Source organism: Pristis pectinata, chromosome 15, assembly GCF_009764475.1.
Source record: "Pristis pectinata isolate sPriPec2 chromosome 15, sPriPec2.1.pri, whole genome shotgun sequence".
In the NCBI taxonomy this organism is placed as follows: domain Eukaryota; kingdom Metazoa; phylum Chordata; class Chondrichthyes; order Rhinopristiformes; family Pristidae; genus Pristis; species Pristis pectinata.
In genome coordinates, this window is record NC_067419.1 from 37,999,714 (window position 1) to 38,011,143 (window position 11,430).

Here is an 11,430-nt window from a genome sequence, read left to right on the forward strand (position 1 = left end):
ATAGTAGTTTTGTTTTGTTGTGTGATGTTCTTGCTGTGGAATGGCTTGTGTCTAACATTGGTAGTGGGTCAGAACCCAACCCTTGTCCCCTTAACCCCTTATCTTGAGTTAAAGCTGGGACATTAAAAAAAAATTAAATCCAGAAACTATAATGTAAAACATTTTATAAACATTACAAAATAAAAGGTTTAAAAGCCAAGGTCCTTTGCCCAGATCGAGCACTAACTCGATTCTCAGTGCAGAATATAATAAATATCATTTCTTTAATAAATCAGCATCACAAAAAAAACAGAACAGAAAAAAACTACCCTATTTCACCTATTTTTAAAAGTTACCTACACTGATCACATATTTAAGTTACCTACACTGAGCAAGCCATCAACAGATCCCACATGGTAAACTGCCCCAGAAGACGAGATTACATCGGATTTAGGGTGAGCTAGCCAATTGGATACAAAATTGGTAAAGGAGTCAGAGTGGTAGTGGAGTTATTTTTTCAGATTGGAGGCCTGTGACCAGTGCTGGGTCCCCTGTTATTTGCCATATCTATTAACAATTTGGATGAGAATGTAGATGGCATGATTAATAAGTTTGTGGATGATACCAAGATTGGTGGTGTGGTGTGAAGACAGTTGTCTATGGTTACAGTAGGATCTAGATCAACTAGGAAAGTGGGCAATGGAATGGCAGAAGGAATGTAACTCAGGTAAGTGTGAAGTGATGTATTTTGGGAAGTTACATCAAGGTAGGACTTGCACAGAAATGACAGGTGAATGTTATAGAACAGAGACACCCAGGGTTACAAGTACATCATTCTCTAAAATTGGTGATGCAGATAGACAAGGAGGTGAGGAGGGTGTACGCCACGCTTGCCTTCATCGGACGAGGCATTGAGTACAAGACTTAGGACGTTATGTTATAGTTGTACATTGATGAGACTGCACCTGGAAATAGTGTGTGCAGTTCTGGTGGCCATACTATAGGAAGGATATGATTCAGCTAGAGAGCATGCAGAAAAGGTTCACTAGGATGATGCAGGGATTGGAGGGCTTGATTTACAAGGAGAGGATAGATAGGCTGGGACTTTTCTCCTCTGGCTGAGAGGTGATCTTATAAATTCATCAGGTGCATAGATAAGGTGGATGGACAGTCTTTTTCCCAGGGTAGGGGAGTCTAAAACTAGAGGGCATAGGTTTAAGGTGAAAGATGAAAGATTTAAAGGGGATCCGAGAGGCAAGTTTTCCCACAGAGGGTGGTGGGTATAGCACTTTCTCTGTAGCTGTGACACGTTACTCTGTACTGTTATTGTTTTTACCTGTACTACCTCAATGCACTCTGTACTAACTCAATGTAACTGCACTGTGTAATGAATTGACCTGTATAATGGGTATGCAAGACAAGTTTTTCCACTGTACCTCAGTACAAGTGACGATAATAAACCAATACCAATAAAGAGATGGGTACTATTACAATGTTTAAAAAACATTTGGACATGGATAAGAAAGGTTTAGAGGGGGATATGGGCCCAATGCAAGCAAATGGGACAGGCTCAGAAAGTACCTTGGTTGGCATGGACAAGTTGGGTCGGAGGGCCTGTTTCCGTGCTGTACAACTCTGTGACTCTATGTTTGACATCCCGTGCCAACACTAATCCAGTTCGATGAACGTGAAACAATGACCACCAGGGTAGTTTGCCCCCAATTTTCCCATTCTCTAGCCTGCATTCCCAACCAAATTCATAACCCAGAAATCAGAGAGGGCCAGAGTCATGCTTTGATATTCAGCCCTGCATTGTACTGGAGAATCAATATCCTATTGTACCAAAAATATTTTAATATTTCATTCAAAAGTTCATATCTCACCTACAAATCCAAGATTCTTTGTAACAATTAGAAAATAAAGCAACTGCAATTTTCATGAATAAGGGGCCCTTAACAGGAAATAAAATGTCATAAAAGCATCAAAGGAAAGGTTAAGAATAATCCAGGTGAACATAAACTTTGGGTTTAGGAAGTGACTAAAAGGAGTTCAAGAGAGTTTCTCCAGAGAGGAGGACTTGCACAACTGAAATCATGAAACCACAGGTGGGCCAAAGCTATTGGCTATGGAATGTTATGGAGAGAGAAGCTAGTTCATAAAGAATGTGAAAAGTGCAATAGTGTTAAATTTGTGGAAATGGATATTAATGTAGTCCAAGGACAAGGTGAGTTTTAGTAGAGCAAGACTTGGGGTTGGAGAACGAGCAGAATTGTCAGTGAGCTAGAGATAGTGAAAGGTATAGTATTAGAAGCCATTTGGGAGAGCATTTAAGTAATTTAGTCCGTCAGTGGCAAAGACAACTGGGAGAATTGAGTGGCATACAGGACAATGGCAGGTAATGATATAGAGCTTTACATTGGAGATACTTAAACATTTCAATAGCATTCCACACATGCCTATTTTAATCCTGCATTTGAATTATTGCACTAAGATAGCTTTGCCCCTACATAGAAGCCTCAGGATAGCTGGTCCAAAGGAAACATGCATCATAGAGCAGGGGAAAATCTTTGCCTCTGGTCTCCAGGTGTATCATTTCCACACACTTAGTTCCCACTGGTCAACTGAAATTAACAGAAATGAATGTGAAGGGGTGAGTACAAATCACTGCCAATATCCATGCATGCATTTAGCACTAGTATCCAAAGGTGAATCTTTTCCGTGATATATATTATTTTTGTTCACAGTTAAATTAAAACACAATTCAAATTGATATTTCACTTTTCCATTCCCTCTGGAAGAGCACAGAATCTTATTGAGTTCCAGTTCCAGAGACATTCTAATGCATTACTCAAGACACCAGCTTTTATTTCAAGCCCACGTGACGTTTACCATGCAATTCTCATCCCTGACAGGATTTGGAATCAAATGTGCCATTCCCTGAATGCCAAGAGTATTGTTATATTGATGTGTTTGGCAATTGGCTACTTATGGGGATAGCATCCTTCAGGAAGAACCACAACACTATGATAACTGCCACCCTGGGTACTCCTTCTTCTTAGTCACTTTCTTTGAGGTTAATGAACCAACTACCAGGAGTGAAGTACAATGGGCGAACAAGGTATAGCAGCCAATGAGTGCTGGGGAACAATGAGGGATTTCATCATGTTGACAGGCAGCGTCAACACTGTGCAAAACATGAGAATGAGGAAGAGGTCACCATTCAAATTCCAAAGATATGACAAATCATTTTGAAAGTAAAATTATATAGGCAAATATGGCAAACAACTTTCACACAGCAAGCCTGACCAACAGCACAAATAACTAATTTAATCTGCTTTGCATAGGAGAAAAATATTAGTCAGGAAAGACCAGGAATATTACTAGTCTTGCATACATTGTGCTATGGGACCTTTTATATCCAACTGCAATCAGACAGATTTGGATGCATCTCATCTCAATGAGTGCAATAGCAACAAGGCAGCACTTTTCCACTAATATAATGAAGAGCTAATTATGTGGTCAGATTCCAGTGGAGGGGAAAGGTACCTGGCAGAAGGGGAAAACAATTGCTCCTTTTATTTAACTCAAGACATGAAAAATATAACTATAATCTGGTTCAATTTGTAATCTGCCCAAAAGGAGAAAAGAAATAACACTAAGGAAAGAAAGGGGGACATTGCATTGTTGGTATCAGAAGGCCTGAATTTACACTGGTAAATGCACAGTGGATATGCAGTCGATAACTGTTAAACAAGGAACTAGCAAGAAGAGTGAGAGGAGATTTGATTGCAATGTATAAAAATGAGAGACTTAGACAGTTATGCCGTGTTTAGTCTAATTACCACCTTATAGAGATAGGTGACAGCATGAGAGTTAGTGCAGAGACTTATGAGGATGTTGCCAGATCTGGAAAATTACATTTATGAGGTGACGCTGGGCTGGAATGGTTTTCTTTGGAACAAAGGAGAATGAGGGATCTGAGGTGTATAAAATTATGAGGGCCCTGGACAGGATGACCAGGGAGGACCTATTCCCTTAGCAGAGAGGTCAATCGTTGAAGGACATGAAGGTCACTGACAAATATAAGAGAGAGGGCATGTGGAAAGATTGGTGAGAGTTTGTAACTCACTGCCTGAAAGGGCAATGGAGGCAGAAATTTCTTACCTCATTTGAAAGACAGCTACGAGTGCAACAAGGAGACACAAGAAATTCTGCAGATGCTGGAATCGGGAACAACACACAAAAAGTGCTGGAGGAACTCAGCAGGTCAGGCAGTATCCATGGAGGGAAATAAACAGTCGATGTTTCGGGCCGAGACCCTTCATCAGGACTGGAAAGGAAAAGGGCAGAAGCCAGAATAAGAAGGTGGGGGGAGGGGGATGAGCGCCCGCAGGCAGGTGATAGGCGAGTCCAGGTGAGGGGAAAGGGGAAGATGTAATAATCAGAGGCGATAGGTAGAAGAGGCAAAGGGCTGAAGGAGAAGGAATCCGGTAGGAGAGGTCAGTGGACCATGGAATAAGGATGGCGGAGGGGAGGAGAGGAGAGGAGATGGGCAGGTCATCAAGGTGGGGGAAGGGAGACATAGGAATAAGGGAAGACAAAGGAGGGTGGGGTTGGGAGAAGAAAAGAAGGGGTGGGGTTACCGGAAATTAGAGAAATCGATGTTGAGGCCATCAAGTTGGAGACTCACAAGGCGGAGTGCATACAAGCCCTGGAACTGGCTGGCCATGAGCAGGGAAGTGGGATCAGCTTTGATAACTCCTTTTTGATTACCATGGAGCAATGGGCTGAGTGGACTCCTATGCAGTAAATTTATCTGAGGCTATGAATTTATACGAGATTGTTTTATATATATATACTATATATAAATGACTTGGATAAGAATGCAGATGGTCTAATTAACAATTTTGCTGACACCATGAAAATTGGTGGAATTGTAGATGGTGAAGGTTGTCTAAGGACACAGATGGATATTGATCAGCTGGAAACGTGGGTGGAGTAGTGGCAGATGGTATTTAATCCAGGCAAGTGTGAAGTAATGCACTTTGGGATGACAAATACTGGCAGGACGTAAACAGTAAATGGCAGGGATCTTTTAGGAGTGTTGATGCACAGGGAGACCATGAAGTGCAAGTTCATAGTTCCCTGAAAATGACAACACAGGGTGGATAGGGTAGCAAAGGCAGCATTTGGCAATGCTTGCCTTCATAGGCTGAGTAATTGAGTACAAGAGTTGGGATGTCATGTTGCAGCTGTACAAAGCATTGGTTAGGCTACACTTGGGAGTTATGTTTACAGTTCTGGTCACCACATTACAGGAAGGATTTGGTAGCATTGGACAGAGTGGAGAAGAGATTCACCAGAATGTTGTCTGGAATGGAGGGCTTTAGTTATGAGGCAAGGTTTGATCGGTTCAGTTTGTTCTCACTGGAGCATACGAGGCTGTGAGGTGAACTTATCAAGGTTTATAAGATTACACAGGGTGTAGGTAGTAAGAGTCTTTTTTCCCCCCAGGGAGTCTAAAACTGGAGGGGGAAGGTTTAAGGTGAGGGGAAAAAAATGTAAAAGGAGTTCTGAAGGGCAGGTTTTTCCACACAGAGGGTGGTGGTTATATGAAACAAGCTATCAGAGGAGGTAGATATTAATTACAATGTTTAAAAGCTATTTGGACAGGTGATTGATAGGAAAAGAGTAGAGGGATATGGGCCTAATGCAGACAGATGGGATTACTATAGAGAGGCATCATGGTCAGCATGGATGCATTGGGTTGAAGATCCATTTCTGTGCTGACTCCATGAATTAACTCAATGCCAGGAACCAGAGGAGAAGAACCTGAGCTCACTTTGGCTGCAGGTGGGTTGTGGAAGTGGGTTGGGAGTGGTACAGGAAACGAGGGGCAGAGAGCTTGCTCACGGCCTCCTTGGCTTTCCTCGCATCTCCTGCATTGCAGAAGCATCAGCCAGTGTCGACTCAGTGATCAGGAATCTCAGGGGTCAGTGGGTGACGGCAGCAACAACTTGCACTATTATCACGCGTTTCAGAGAACAAAACTTCCCAAGGCCGATCATCAGACTGAAGTTGACGCTGAGACACGTTAGCAGAAACAAGACAGTAGAAATACTCAGCATGTCAGGCAGTATCCATGGAGAGAGAAACGGAGGTGAATGTTTCAGGTGCGACACCTGTGTTCCAACCAAACGGTGTGGACCTGAAATGTTAATTCTGTTTCTCTTTCCACAGAAGCGGAATATTTTCTGTTTTTATTTCAGATTTCCAGCAATCCAGATTGTCATTGAAATATATCAGGGCAAGTGACAGAAAGTTTGATCAAAGAGATAGGCTTGAAAGAGTATCTTAAAGGGGGAAAGCGAGGTGGAGAGGTTTAGGGGAAGGACTGATGGATCTTAAACCTTTGACGGCTTCCAAGGATGGTGCAAGTGCACTCGGAGGTGACGGGGGAGCCAGAAAGACCCGGAGAAGGGGGAGCGGTGGTAAGGGAAGGGATCTGAAAGCTTGGATGATAAGCTTTGCTTATCCGGGAGAGTGCAGATGGCTTAACAATCCTCTCCCTGTGGGTTTTGCACTTTTAGCCCTCTTTGACCGCTGCAGGCAGGAACATCCATCGAGAGGACGTCCCTGTTCGTGGGGCAGCCTCTCGCCTCCGCCCTGTGCTACAGTGACCACACCAGCACAGCGTTATATCCGGCAACCTGCGGTGGGGAACGCCGCCTCGCCCCGAGGTTAGCTGCCAGGAAGCAGGTTGTTGGATGACATCGATAAACATTAATGGGGGGGGGGGGGGGGGGGGAATAGAATCACATTGCAGTTTTCTGTAACAGACAGCCGCATCCACTATTAAATTAATGCAAAATGCAACATTGATAACCACGCCCTCAGCAGACAGCCCTTGGACTTTTTTAAAAAAAAGCAACCTCCACACAACAGAGCCTCTCCCACATGATACAATATACAGTTCTCACTCGGGCAGAAGAGTACCAGAAAATTGGGTAAAAAAAAATGCTCAATCATCACGCGTGTAACAAAGGCAACAGTGCGATTACAGTGCGGCAACATTTCTCAAGTAAAACTGCTTTGGCGGAGATCAATACAAAGGGGTTTTCTTCAGACACCGTGAAGAATGCAACACGATTCAAACGCATTTCACACAGATACACATGGCATAGGATGTGCAGAAAGTGAATCAAAGCGCTCTGGTTGTACAACGATAATTCCCCTTTACCCCTTTTTAAAAACCACAACCCATATACAATATTGACAATAATTCTTCCTTTGCCAACGTACACATTCACTCATTTAAGTTCACCGTGACTTTAACTGCACATTTTGCAATCGTTTATAAATACCCGCTTGCATTTTAAACCACTTCTTAATTTCTAAGCAGCAGTGGGTCCAGAAACAAAAAAAGAGTCAAACCCGTCTCCCGCTTAAAATACACAACTCAGTCTGAAACCATTTGGATTTTATTACAACACATTGGAGAATTAAACAATGCGGATGCTTTTTTAATTAATAAACAGTTTTTTTTAAAGTAAATCAAACCCACCTTTAAATTGCATTGTGAATCAAGTAACGAGAGCAACAGAGAATTGTAATTTCAGAGGGGATATCCTCAGCATTTAACAGCAGATAGTGGAAATTTCCACCACGTGAACCCAGCATGCAAACAGTTTCATGTTTCATGAATGACAAGACACGCCCTGTGCTTGGGGGTCCACCAATCGAGGCAGACCCTTCACAAAGGTCTGGACACACCAGGCACACTACCAAAGCGGTTTTTAACTAGTGTGAATTTCTTAAAGGAGGACGGTGCTTTCAGTGTTTTGGCAAGCCATTCTAGCTGTGTTCGAAGATGTAATGCATGGTTTTGCAGATATAATAAAAACATATTTAGCTATTAAGTGGTCAGCTATGTGCCCAGGATAAAGCACATAACACAGTGGTCCTGCACATTCACCGTGGGTGTCAGCATAGGAATTTGCCCAAACCTCTCCTGTATGTTATTACACTTTAAAATTGTTTACCAGCTCTCTTGATTGTCTGAGTCTCGCTGGTCTGTAACAATTCCTCCTGACATTCGGAGAGGGGAGGCACTTTTACCTCTGTGTTATCACTGTTTTGTTTGGGCTGTGAAACTTGTTCTGTTCTGCAATTACACATTGACGGGGGTGGGAGGTGTTTCAGGCACAAGGGAGTCTACAGATGCTGGAATCTGGAGCAACACACACAAAATACTGGAGGAACTCAGCAGGTCAGGCAACATCCACGGAGGGAAATAAAGAGTCAACGTTTCGGGCCGAGACCCTTCATCAGGACTGGAAAGGAAGAGGGCAGACGCCAGAAGGAGGAGGTCGGGGGAGGGGGAGAAGGAAGGGGTGGTAGCCCAGGCTGGCAGGTGATAGGTGAGTCCAGGTGAGAGGGGACAGGTAGGTAGGTGGGTGGGGGAGTGGGGAGAAGCTGAGAGGTGATAGTTAAAAGAGGCAAACGGCTGAAGAAGAAGGAATCCGGTAGGAGATGGCAGTGGACCATGGAATAAAGGGAAGGAAGTGGGGAATAGATGGGCAGGGGTGGGGAAAGAAGAGGGGAGGGGTTACCGGAAGTTAGAGAAATCGATGTTGATGCCATCAGATTGGAGACTCCCAAGGCGGAATATGAGGTGCTGTTCCTCCAACCTGCGTCTGGCCTCAATGTGGCAGTAGAGGAGGCCATGGATCGACATGTCAGTATGGGAGTGGGATGTGGAATTGAAGTGGGTGGCTACCAGGAGATACTGGCTTTTGCTGCAATGGAGCGAAGGTGCTCGACAAAGCACTCGCCCAATCTGTGTCGGGTCTTGCCGAAGTACAGGAGGACGCACCGGGAGCAACAAATGCAATAAATGACACCCTCCGACTCACAGGTGAAGCACTGCCTCATCTGGAAGGATTGTCTGGGACCCTGAATGGTGGTGAGGGAGGAGGTGTAGGGACAGGTGTAGCACTTGGTGCGGTTGCAGGGATAAGTGCCGGGAGGATCATCAGTGGGGAGGGACGAGTGGACAAGGGAGTCGCTGAGAGAGCAATCCCTGCGGAAAGCGGAGGGAGAGGTGAGGGGAAGATGTGCCTGGTGGAGGGATCCCGTAGGAGGTGGCGGAAGTTGCGGAGAATGATGAAAAGGCAGGCATAGCTGGGGCCCATGGCTACACTTTTAGAAAGTGGGAGGAGCTGAAAGAGATGTTGTTGAGGGTGAGTACCAGTTCTGCCAGACGGAGGAGGGTGGTGGTGGAGGGGAACTGGTTGGATCTGTTGTCGAGAAAGAAGCAGAGGGCCTCAAGCCCTTCCTGATGGGGGATGGAAGTGTACAGAGACTTGACATCCATAGTGAAAATGAGGCAGTCAGGGCAGGGGAACTGAAAGTTGTTGAAGTGACGGAGAGCATGCGAAGTGTCATGGACGTAGGTGGGACCAAGGGCGACAAAATGGAGTCAAGTTATGAAGACATGAGTTCAGTGGGGCAGGACCAGGCAGAAACAATAGGCCTACTGGGGCGGTTAGGTTTGTGGATCTTGGGTAGGAGGTAGAAACGGGCAGTGTGGGCTAGGGGAACTATGAGGTAGGAGGCATTAGAGGGGAGATCTCAGGAGGTGATGAGGTCAGTGACAGTGCAGGAGACAATGGCCTGATGCTCCTTGGTGGGTCCAGGTTGAGGGATAAGTAAGAGGAGGTGTCCGAGAGTTGATGTCTGGCCTCGGCAATATAAAGGTCAGTCCGCCACACTACAGCAGCACCACCCTTGTCTGTGGATTTGATGGTAAGATTAGGAGTAGTACGGAGAGAGTGGAGGGCAGTGAGGTTCAGAAGGGGTGTGGTTGGAATAGGTAACGGGAGTGGTGAGGTTGAGACGGTTAATGTCCTGTCAGCAATTAGAGATAACGTTCAGAGAGGGTGAGGCAGCACAGACACATTTGATTTTAAGGCTGCACTTGTTCCTCATTGAAGCTTATGGGCTGAGCCCTGAGCGGTCTCAATGGTTCCTATGTGTGCTGTAAAAGATACCCAGAGTCAGCAAAAGCACAAAATAGAGATCCCCTTATCCACCATCAGTACAGTGAATAGTTTTATGCTGAAAAAACATGTCGACAATATGCTGCATTGAGTCTGAGTCAGTATAAAAGTGTTATGCTATTAAAGGAAGCCATTTGGCCCATTAAGCCCCTGCTAGCAGTTTCTTTAATCTGATTGTTCCATTGAAGTCAATGGAACTGAAGCTATTGGGGTAAATTCAATTGATAGCCAACCTTCTCACATAGGTTTAACATTAGTAATTAAAGGTGCATTTCTCCTCCTATTAGCTTGCAGAGAATGGTTCAGGAAAATAAAAAGCAGGCACGATTCTCCAGAGTCCTGGGAACGTAACATGGACAATAGTTGGCAAAGGACAATGCAGAAAACCCCTCCATAGTTGTGACTGTACCCACATATGATTCACTGTGGGACCATTTGGGTAGGTTGCAACTGATTTCACACTTGATTACTGCAGCTCACCAGCTCCATTGAAATAAAATGGAGGCCAGTAAAAGTCTCCATCAAATCATAGAAATTTATGGCACAATAGGAAGCCATTTGGCTCATTATGTCTATGTTATCCAAAGATATAATTTGCTTTACTCCCACTTCCCACCTCTGGGTGCCCAGCTCTGAGATTATGACTTTTTAAAAAATTTTAGAATCTAGCAGCTGGCTTGTTAAAATCAGGGTATGTCCAAAATGAAGATCTATAGATATGAAAGTAAAAGTAAATGATTTATAACTGAATCCAAGATGATTACCTTTACACAGAGAGACAGAATTGACTTACACCTTCAGTGTATTAAGCACAAACTTAGTAACTTTCACAATTAAATTGCATGGATTGGTGAAGGAAGAAGAGTTGATGGGAAACAGGAAAAGGATGAATTAATGCAATTAGCACTATTTAGTTGCATGGATAACAAGGCACACTGTTCTACTGAAGGGTCTTCAACCTGAAGCATTAACTCTGTCTCTCTTCCCACAGATGCAGCCCGACGTGCTGGGTTTTTCCAGCATTTTCTGCTTTAATAAGGCAGAATATTTCTGTCAACTCTACTGGGAGTTTTTAATTTCTAAAGATGGGGTAACTCTCATGGTGGGCATAGGATTAAATCTGCCAATTCCAAATCTAACCCAAGTGTGTCAGACTGTGATTAGAATCTACTAAAATGCTATGACATATACACAGAAACTGATAGATTGTTCTAAATCAATATCCAATAATTAGGAGCATAGTAATGTCAGATATCAGTTCTGGAGGATCACTGATTTTCCCCCCAAACTGTGGTGCATTCAATTACAATTTCACTGTAATGACAACCACAAAATCTGGGCCTTAGAAGAAAAGTGGTTTGTGGTGCTTTTAAATTATTGATAGGTGTAA

General features: G+C 44.0%; 1 protein-coding gene across 1 annotated transcript in view; it reads right to left on the reverse strand.

The window, feature by feature from the left end:
* slc38a4 (solute carrier family 38 member 4) overlaps positions 1-7,633 on the reverse strand; it is an 84,719-nt gene extending 77,086 nt beyond the window's left edge. Inside the window, exon 1 of the mRNA XM_052030018.1 lies at positions 7,544-7,633. The gene's annotated coding sequence lies outside the window, so the exon portion shown is untranslated. The remainder of the gene's footprint in view (positions 1-7,543) is intronic.
* Positions 7,634-11,430: the final 3,797 nt, after the last annotated feature.